The sequence below is a fragment of the Stegostoma tigrinum genome, chromosome 30 (genome assembly GCF_030684315.1).
Source record: "Stegostoma tigrinum isolate sSteTig4 chromosome 30, sSteTig4.hap1, whole genome shotgun sequence".
Taxonomy (NCBI): Eukaryota; Metazoa; Chordata; class Chondrichthyes; order Orectolobiformes; family Stegostomatidae; genus Stegostoma; species Stegostoma tigrinum.
This window is the reverse complement of record NC_081383.1, coordinates 2,609,308-2,617,389: the sequence shown is the minus strand read 5'-3', so window position 1 is coordinate 2,617,389 and position 8,082 is coordinate 2,609,308.

Below are 8,082 nucleotides of genomic sequence, written 5' to 3'. Positions count from 1 at the left end.
CTCCCATTGTAGCACTGAGGGAGAGCCACATTTTCTAAAGATCCTGTTTTCCAGGTGAGTCATTCAGCTAAAGCGAGGTTTTCTCTCTCAAGTGGTCACAAAGGATTCCACGGCACTGTTTTAAAGAAGGGCAGGGAAGCCTCTCCATGTAAGTATTGGCTGTCGAGTTTCCAACATTGCAAACAGTACAAAACCCACTATTCTACTTGAAGTGGAGCTATTTACAAAGCTGCGGGGAAAGGGTGGGTCATGGGAACTTTGGAGAGCTCTTTAAAGAGCTGGGCAGGAATGATGGACTCAATAGCTTTCTGGCGTACTGTATCATTTTATATTTCTTTGAATGGTTTTGCTCTCAGAAGTTCAATTTTTCCAGCTTATCCTAAAGCTTCTGTCACCTTGCTAGATTTCCATCATGTGGGAGTTACTAGTCAGGTGAGGTGCTGTAATCTACTCTGACTGTGATGCAGCATGGGGAATCTCCTGAATGATCTATCTATTGACATTCTGACACAAAGACGGATTTAATAAATGCTGTTTATGCCAACATCAATACAATTTATTAGCAGAATCATGCCACTCTTACACAGGGCACAGCACCTGCTACAGGCTGACTGCAATACACAAATCTTAAGGGGGAAACTTTTATGTAACAGAATAGTGCCCTGGGGTGGGGAGTTTATCTCCAGGAATAGCACCAGCCTGGCAATTGTTCCTTTGCAAGGAGACATGACTTCCACAACATTGTAGACCTTTTATACATTTGAAAGTTTGGTCAGAGAAACTGGTTTGAAAGGGAATCATTGAGGAAGTGGAGAAGAGGGTGGGCAGATTTAAGGAGGAAATTTCTGAGTCCCTACTTACTGTAAGGAGGTAGAGACACACTGAACATAGAACAGTACAGCACGGTACAGGCCCTTCAGCCGACGATGTTGTCCCAAAATTTTACCCTAAAACTAAGGTCTATCTAACCTCCACTCCTACCTTATACTATCATCCACATGCCTATCTAATAGCCGCTTAAATGCCCCTAATCAGGCTGACTCCACTACCCTGTCCAGCAATGCATTCCACGCTCCTACCACTCTCTGAGTAAAGAACCTACCTCTGATGTCTCCCCTATATCTTCCTCCACTCACTTTAAAACTATGTCCCCTTGTGATAACTACCTCCACCCTAGGAAAAAAGTTTCTGGCTGTCCACTCTATCTATACCTCTGATCATTTTGTACACCTCTATCAAGTCGCCTCTCATCCTTCGTTGTTCTAAAGAGAAAAGCCCTTGCTCTCTCAACCTTTCCTCGTGAAGACCTTCCGTCCATTCCAGGCAACATCCTGGTAAATCTCCTCCACACCTTTTACAATGCTTCCACATCTTTCCTGTAATGAGGCGACCAGAACTGGACACAATACTCCAGATGTGGCCGAACCAGGCTTTTGTATAGCTGGAGCATAACTTCACGGCTCTTGAACTCACTCCCTCTATTAATGAAAGCTAACACACCATACGCCTTCTTAGCAACTCTATCCACCTGGGTGGCAGCTTTCAGGGAACTGTGGACATGAACCCCTAGATCTTTCTGCTCCTCCACACTTACAAGAATCTTTCTGTTAACCCTGTATTCTGCTTTCAAGTTTGTCCTTCCAAAATGAATCACCTCACACCTTTCAGGGTTAAACTCCATCTGCCACTTCTCAGCCCAGCTCTGCATCCTATCAATGTCTCTTTGTAACCTAGAACAGCCCTCCACACTGTCCACAACTCAACCCGTCTTCGTATCGTCCATGTACTTACCAACCCACTCTTCCACCCCTACATCCAAATCCTTTACGAAAATCACAAATAGAAGAGGACCCAGAACAGATCCTTGTGGTCCACCACTTGTAACTGAGCACCATGTTGAATATTTGCCGTCCACTACCATCCTTTGTCTTCTGAGGTCAGCCAATTCTGAATCCAATCTGCCACATTTCCCCCTATCCCATGCCTCCTTACTTTCTGCTTGAGCCTACCATGGGAAACCTTATCAAACGCCTTACTTAAATCCATGTATACCACATCTACTGCTCCACCTTCATCCATGGTTTTGTCACCTCTTCAAAGAATTCAGTAAAGTTTGCAAGGCATGATCTACCCCTCAATTCCATGCTGACTATCGCAAATCAAAACTGTACCTTTCCAAGTGATCCTATCTCTCAGAGCCCTTTCCAATTATTTGCCCACCACTGAAGTAGATGATGTATCATCTTTTAAACAATTACATTTCCTCAAGGCATGTGAGTCACGTGTAAATTTAGCTGGTTGAGGAAGCTGTGTATATGTATCACCTTTCGCAGTTGGTGCCACACATTGGTACCCAGTCCAGCAACGTGTTGATTTTAAAATTCTACTCCTTCCTTCTAAGTCCCTTCATGATCTCCTCCCTCCATATCTCTCTAATTTCTCCAGTCTGTGAAAATCTCCAGGATCTCTGCCTAAATGGCCTTGAATGTACCCCATTTCCTTCCATTCCCTATTGGCAGCCATGTCTGCAGCTGCCTGGGCCTTGTGATTGCAAATTCCTTTCCTAAACCTCGCCGGCTCTCCATCGTCTCTTCTTTTTTAAGATGCTCCTTTAAATCTCCCTCTTTGACCAAACATTTAGTCGCCTGTCTCTATATCTGAGTGTGTAGCTCGACGTTAAAATTTTTTTGAAGGAAAATACCTTGTCGTTTTTCTACCAAATTGAAGGGGCCTTATAAATATTAATTATTGCTGTTTGCTTCTCTGACAAGCAGAGCTTTACAAAATAAAACCAATAAGGTTCTGGCGGTCCCTCGTTGATTTACAAAAGACTCCTACCAGCTGTAGCTGAGCAAGAAACTATTCATCATTGATTTGACTCTTGACTGCCCATTGAATTGGCCCAGCAAGTATCCCATTATATCAGGGCTATATAGGGTCAGGCAGAAAGCACTGGGCTTGTCAGAAAAGCCCACATCCTAAGAATGAATTTGAAGAAATATCACATGAGCCTGGAATCACTTGTAGGCCATAACTGGGTAAAGCAGCATGTTTCTTCCCTAAAGACCAGTTTTTAAAACTTAACTTCCACATCTTTTCCAACCTGTATACAAGTTCTCAAATCACCATTGAAGGATTTAAACTCACATTTTCTTCTAACACAGCAACTAATTTCCTCACTTAAAAGGTAGGAGTTTAGTTTTGCTAAGAGTCTAAGCTGAAATGTTTACACATATAAGAAAGTTTAATGAAGGTTATTGCAATTTGAGCCAATTCTTAAATGTTGCAATTATTTCCAAAGGACACATGCAACAAATGCAGACTTTTGGAAAGATAAATTGTGCCTTCCTCAATTTTCATTAAATGCAGCCTTGCTTTTTAAATTGCGAGACGGGCAGAAAAAGTGTGAGAATTATCAATTTTCTGTTTACAGGATGTGATGTTAGGAGTTACCAGGGAGACACACAAAAGAGATTCAACTTATAGCTTATGCTGTGTCATTCCATGACGAAGAATGGAATCAGCCAAACTGGGATACCTTTTTCAATCTCAACTGATGCCCAGCCCTAGCAAGCAACTTTTCCCCCAAAACACATATGTACTTTCCCTAACCCTTTCCCCAACTGGAATTTATTGGAAACATCGATTCCTAGAATCACTGATTTTTAAGAGCATAACTTACCAGTTATCACAACAGCATTAAATAAGAGATAGGCCATTCAGCCATCAAATCCTCACTCTATTATCGACCATTTCAATTCTACCCAATTATAAATAAAATGCTTGCATTTACATAGCAACCTTCAAAACTCCAGGACGTCCTGAAGCTTTTTATAACCAAAGCATAAGTTTTCAAATCATTGTTGTAATGTTGGAGATCTGCTGTCCAAACTGTGCACAGCAAACTCCCAAAATCTCTGATTCTTAAAATCAAGTGATGGCAGCCCAAGATGTGCAGGTTAAGATGGATTGACCATGTTAAATTGTCTACAGTGTCCAGGGATGTGCAGGGCAGGTGGGTTAGCCATGGGAAGTGTGGAGTGACAGGGATAGGGATTGAGTCTGGATGGAATGCTTTTTGAAGGATCAGGGATGACATGTTGGGCCAAATGTCCTCCTTCTGAACTGTAGGAATTCTATGATATTTACTGACTTGAGATTTCCGAGGCAAATTATTTCTAAATAGTATAACAAAACTTACCACAAGAACAGATTCCTTCTGGAACATTTCCTCAAGTTTCTGGAATATTCTTGTCAAGCATGTTGTGATTACCCTTCAGTGGAAACTAAAGAAACAAATAGCAGAATGTCTCCTGATAACTCATTACCCAGTACTGTGGTATGGTGGCCAGGTACAGTGGTTCAAAATTGAGATGTGTATGATAGCCTTTTGACCTTCTCCTGCAGGCACCAATTTAAACAGATTAGTGACATTTACATGAAGTTCTCAGAACAGCATGTGCCTGTTGTGGTGGAATCAGTGGTATGGTCTATGTTGTGTGAGATGTGAGGTTTGGAGAAGCAAGGGTTTCTGTAATAATGAGTGTTTACTTCCAAGGGGAAGCAGATGGAGTGTGGTCTGATGCCATGGTTGTGGGAGAGTGAACTGAAGCAGGGAGATAACAGAGCACCATACAAACTCCACTCATTGAAAATTTTATTTCATCACTGCATTCATGTCTCATGAATGAAATTCATGGCTTTGGCCTACTCTGTATTCTTGTTCAACTGGCATTGAAGATGTTACCTGCAGAGCTTTCCATTTTGCATTGAACATTTTCTGTGCCTTTTCCATTCATTCAATCTCAGACATTTTGCTGTTGTCTACAGGCAGATTCACCTTCGGGGACAGACAGGAATGTGGAATTTGAAACATAAACATTTCAGCCATGATGTTATTGAAGGCAGAATGGACACAGGGAGCCAAATGCTGATTCATGCATAAATTTCCCTGTGCAAAACCTGAAATGAAACGAAACAACCCCTCTCCGACAGCCATCCATCTCATGTCACTGAGATTTTCCCCTCAGCATTCAATGTAACTGGACTGTCCTCTCCAGGGCACACCACCAAGCAAAATGCATGGATACGTTGGGCTACTGTCAATCTGGGTTCCCTTCTCAACTTCCCCATTTGTATCCAATGGAGGGCAAAGCATTATGGTTGGCATTGTTTCAAATGGGTAAAGATGACAGAATTGACATTGGTAATAGATAACACAGTGTGGAGCTGGAGGAGCACAGCAGGTCAGGCAGCATCAGAGATAACACAATATGGAGCAGGAGGAGCACAGCATACTAGGCAGGATCAGAGATAACACAGTGTGGAGCTGGAGGAGCACAGCAGGCCAGGCAAGATCAGAGATAACACAGTGTGGAGCTGGCGGAGCACAGCAGCCTAGGCAGGATCAGAGATAACACTGTGTGGAGCTGGAGGGACACAGCAGGCCAGGCAGCATCAGAGATAACACAGTGTGGAGCTGGAGGAACACAGCAGGCCAGGCAGGACAGAGATAACACAGTGTGGAGCTGGAGGAGCACAGCAGGCCAGGCAGCATCAGAGATAACACAGTGTGGAGCTGGAGGAACACAGCAGGCCAGGCAGCACCAGAGGAGCAGGTAAGTTGACGTTTTGGTTCCTGAAGCTTCTGAAGAAGGATCCTGACACAAAACATCAGCTTCCCTGCCTCTCTGGTGCTGCCTGACCTGCTGCATTCCTCCAGCTCCACACTGTGTTATCTCTGACTCCAGCATCGGCAGTTCTTGCTTATCTCTGATGGCATTGACTTTGTTCCATCTTTGGCCTGCACTCTATATTTTCTGTTAAGGTTGTTTCCTTTACCCGTTAATTCTCATGTGGTATCTACAAGACAATTGAGCCATTCTCCCATTGCTGGGGATCTGGTTCTTGAACATTGAGGGTTGTCTGATATTTGTGGGCTGGCACTTTGCGAGTCTAGGAATCAAAAACTCCTTTGAGTTCTTTTGAAGCTTTAACCCTGGTACAGCAAGAGACCTAGTTTCCATCTGTTGGTGAAATGCTTGACAAATAGGAGAGATTTATACATTCAGTTCCCTTCTTCATATTGTGGCCAGTCAGTGATGTGGGCTGAAAATAAGAAGCATGCATTAAGATAGAAGCATGCTCACTCGTTCATCAATCAGCTGGATGTATCCCTCTGAGCTGTGAAATGAGGTCAATGGTCTGAGCATCTGTTCTGGATGTTGGTTTCAGGAAAAGTGCTGACTGGGGAACTGGGGCATTTTCACCTGCTCTTTTGTAGAGAGTGCAAATCCTTTACAATCTCCTGGGAAGGCAGGCAGGTCGTATCCAAAAGATGGCACCATTAGCAGTGCAGCACTCCCTCAGTACTGCCACTGAGAGAGTCACCTGGGTTTTGGGCTCAAGTCCACACAGCTTTTCAATTCAGAAAGGATGCTGAACAACATCTGCTCCCTTAATTTCCTGTAGTATTTTTTAGATCACAGGACAATTTGACCGATCTTTACTCATCCATTCTTCAATACCCTAAACCTCTCACCTCCCTCCTCATTGTTAAATTGAACAGACTCTATCTGTGAATGTTGGGGATAGCTCCATAATTGAGAAAGGATCTGCAGCTGGAGGACCATGATGAAGCAGTGAATATGTGAGTCTGGGCATTGCAAATTGATGTTCTGACACTTGTGAAATTTTGTGTTTCTGAAACTCCAACATTTCACTGTCAGATAGAAACAATTTGGAGATGGGTGTGGAGGGCAAAATCTCTAAGCTTGCAGATGACACTAAGTTAGAGAGAATAGTGACTGGTGAGGATGATGCTGACCAACTTCAGAGGGACATTGACAAGTTGACCAAATGGGCAGACACCTGGCAGATGAATTTCAATGCTGAGTAAAAACTGAGATAATGCATTTTGGTCAGAAAAGAAGAGAGTTCACACAGGCTCAATAGTACAACTTGAGGGGAGTATGGCAGCAGAGGGACCACAGCATTTATGTGCACAATTCTTTAAAGATGGCCAGGCAAGTGGAAATATTTGTTAAGAATAGTTGTGCATTTATAAATAGAGGCATAGAGTATAAAAACAAAGAAGTGATGTTCCACTCCAAATGTGGTCAGACCACCTTTGGAGCATTGTGTTCAGCTCTGCGCACCTTATTTAGGGATGTTAAAGCCCTGAGGAGAGTTTAAAGGATATTTGCTAGAATGATACAAGGAATTAAGGAGTTTAGATACAAGGAAAAGTTAGAGAGTTTGGGTTTATTCTCCCTGGAGCAGAGAAGAGTAAGGGGCGACCCTGTTGAGGTGTTCAAAAATATGAAAAATTTTGACAGGGTAAGGAAGAATATTCTGTTTCCAAATGGTTGGTATGTCAGTAACTAGGGATCACAATGCAAAAATTGTAAGCAAGACAGCTAGCAGTGAGATGAGGAGAAGCTTTTTAACTCAGCAAGTTGTTAGAATGTGCTAACTGGGAGAGTGGTGGAGATGGATTTCACAGGACGTTTCAAAAGAGAGCTGGATATATATTTACAAGTTGTGAATTTAAACAGTTACAGAGATAGGGCTGGTGGATAGGATGATCGGGGTAGCTCTTTCCAGAGCTATTAGAGATGTGATGGGTTGAATGGCCTTCTTCTATACTGTAAAATTCTAGGATTCTAAATGAGTAATGTTAGCAGCTGGTTAATTCCACATCAAGTTAGGGCCAAGGTGTGTACAAGAATGTGTTGCCTGAAAGCATACTGAAAGCAGATGCAACAATAACTTTCCAAAGGAAATGGCCCATCTGAAATATTGTGTCCAATTCTGGCAGGGTGTTGTGACCAAGCTCTCGAATAGTTCTAAGTATGAGACTTCATAGAGTCAGAGAGTTTATATGGCATGGAAATGGACGCTTTGGTCCAACTCCTCCGTGCCAACCACATATTGTAAACTGACCTAGTCCCATTTGCCAGCCTTTGGCCCATATCCCTCTAAATTCTTCCTATTCATGTCCCCATCCACATATCTTTTAAATGCTATAATTGTACCAGCCTCCACCACTTCTCCGGCAGTTCATTCCATGCATGATTAGAT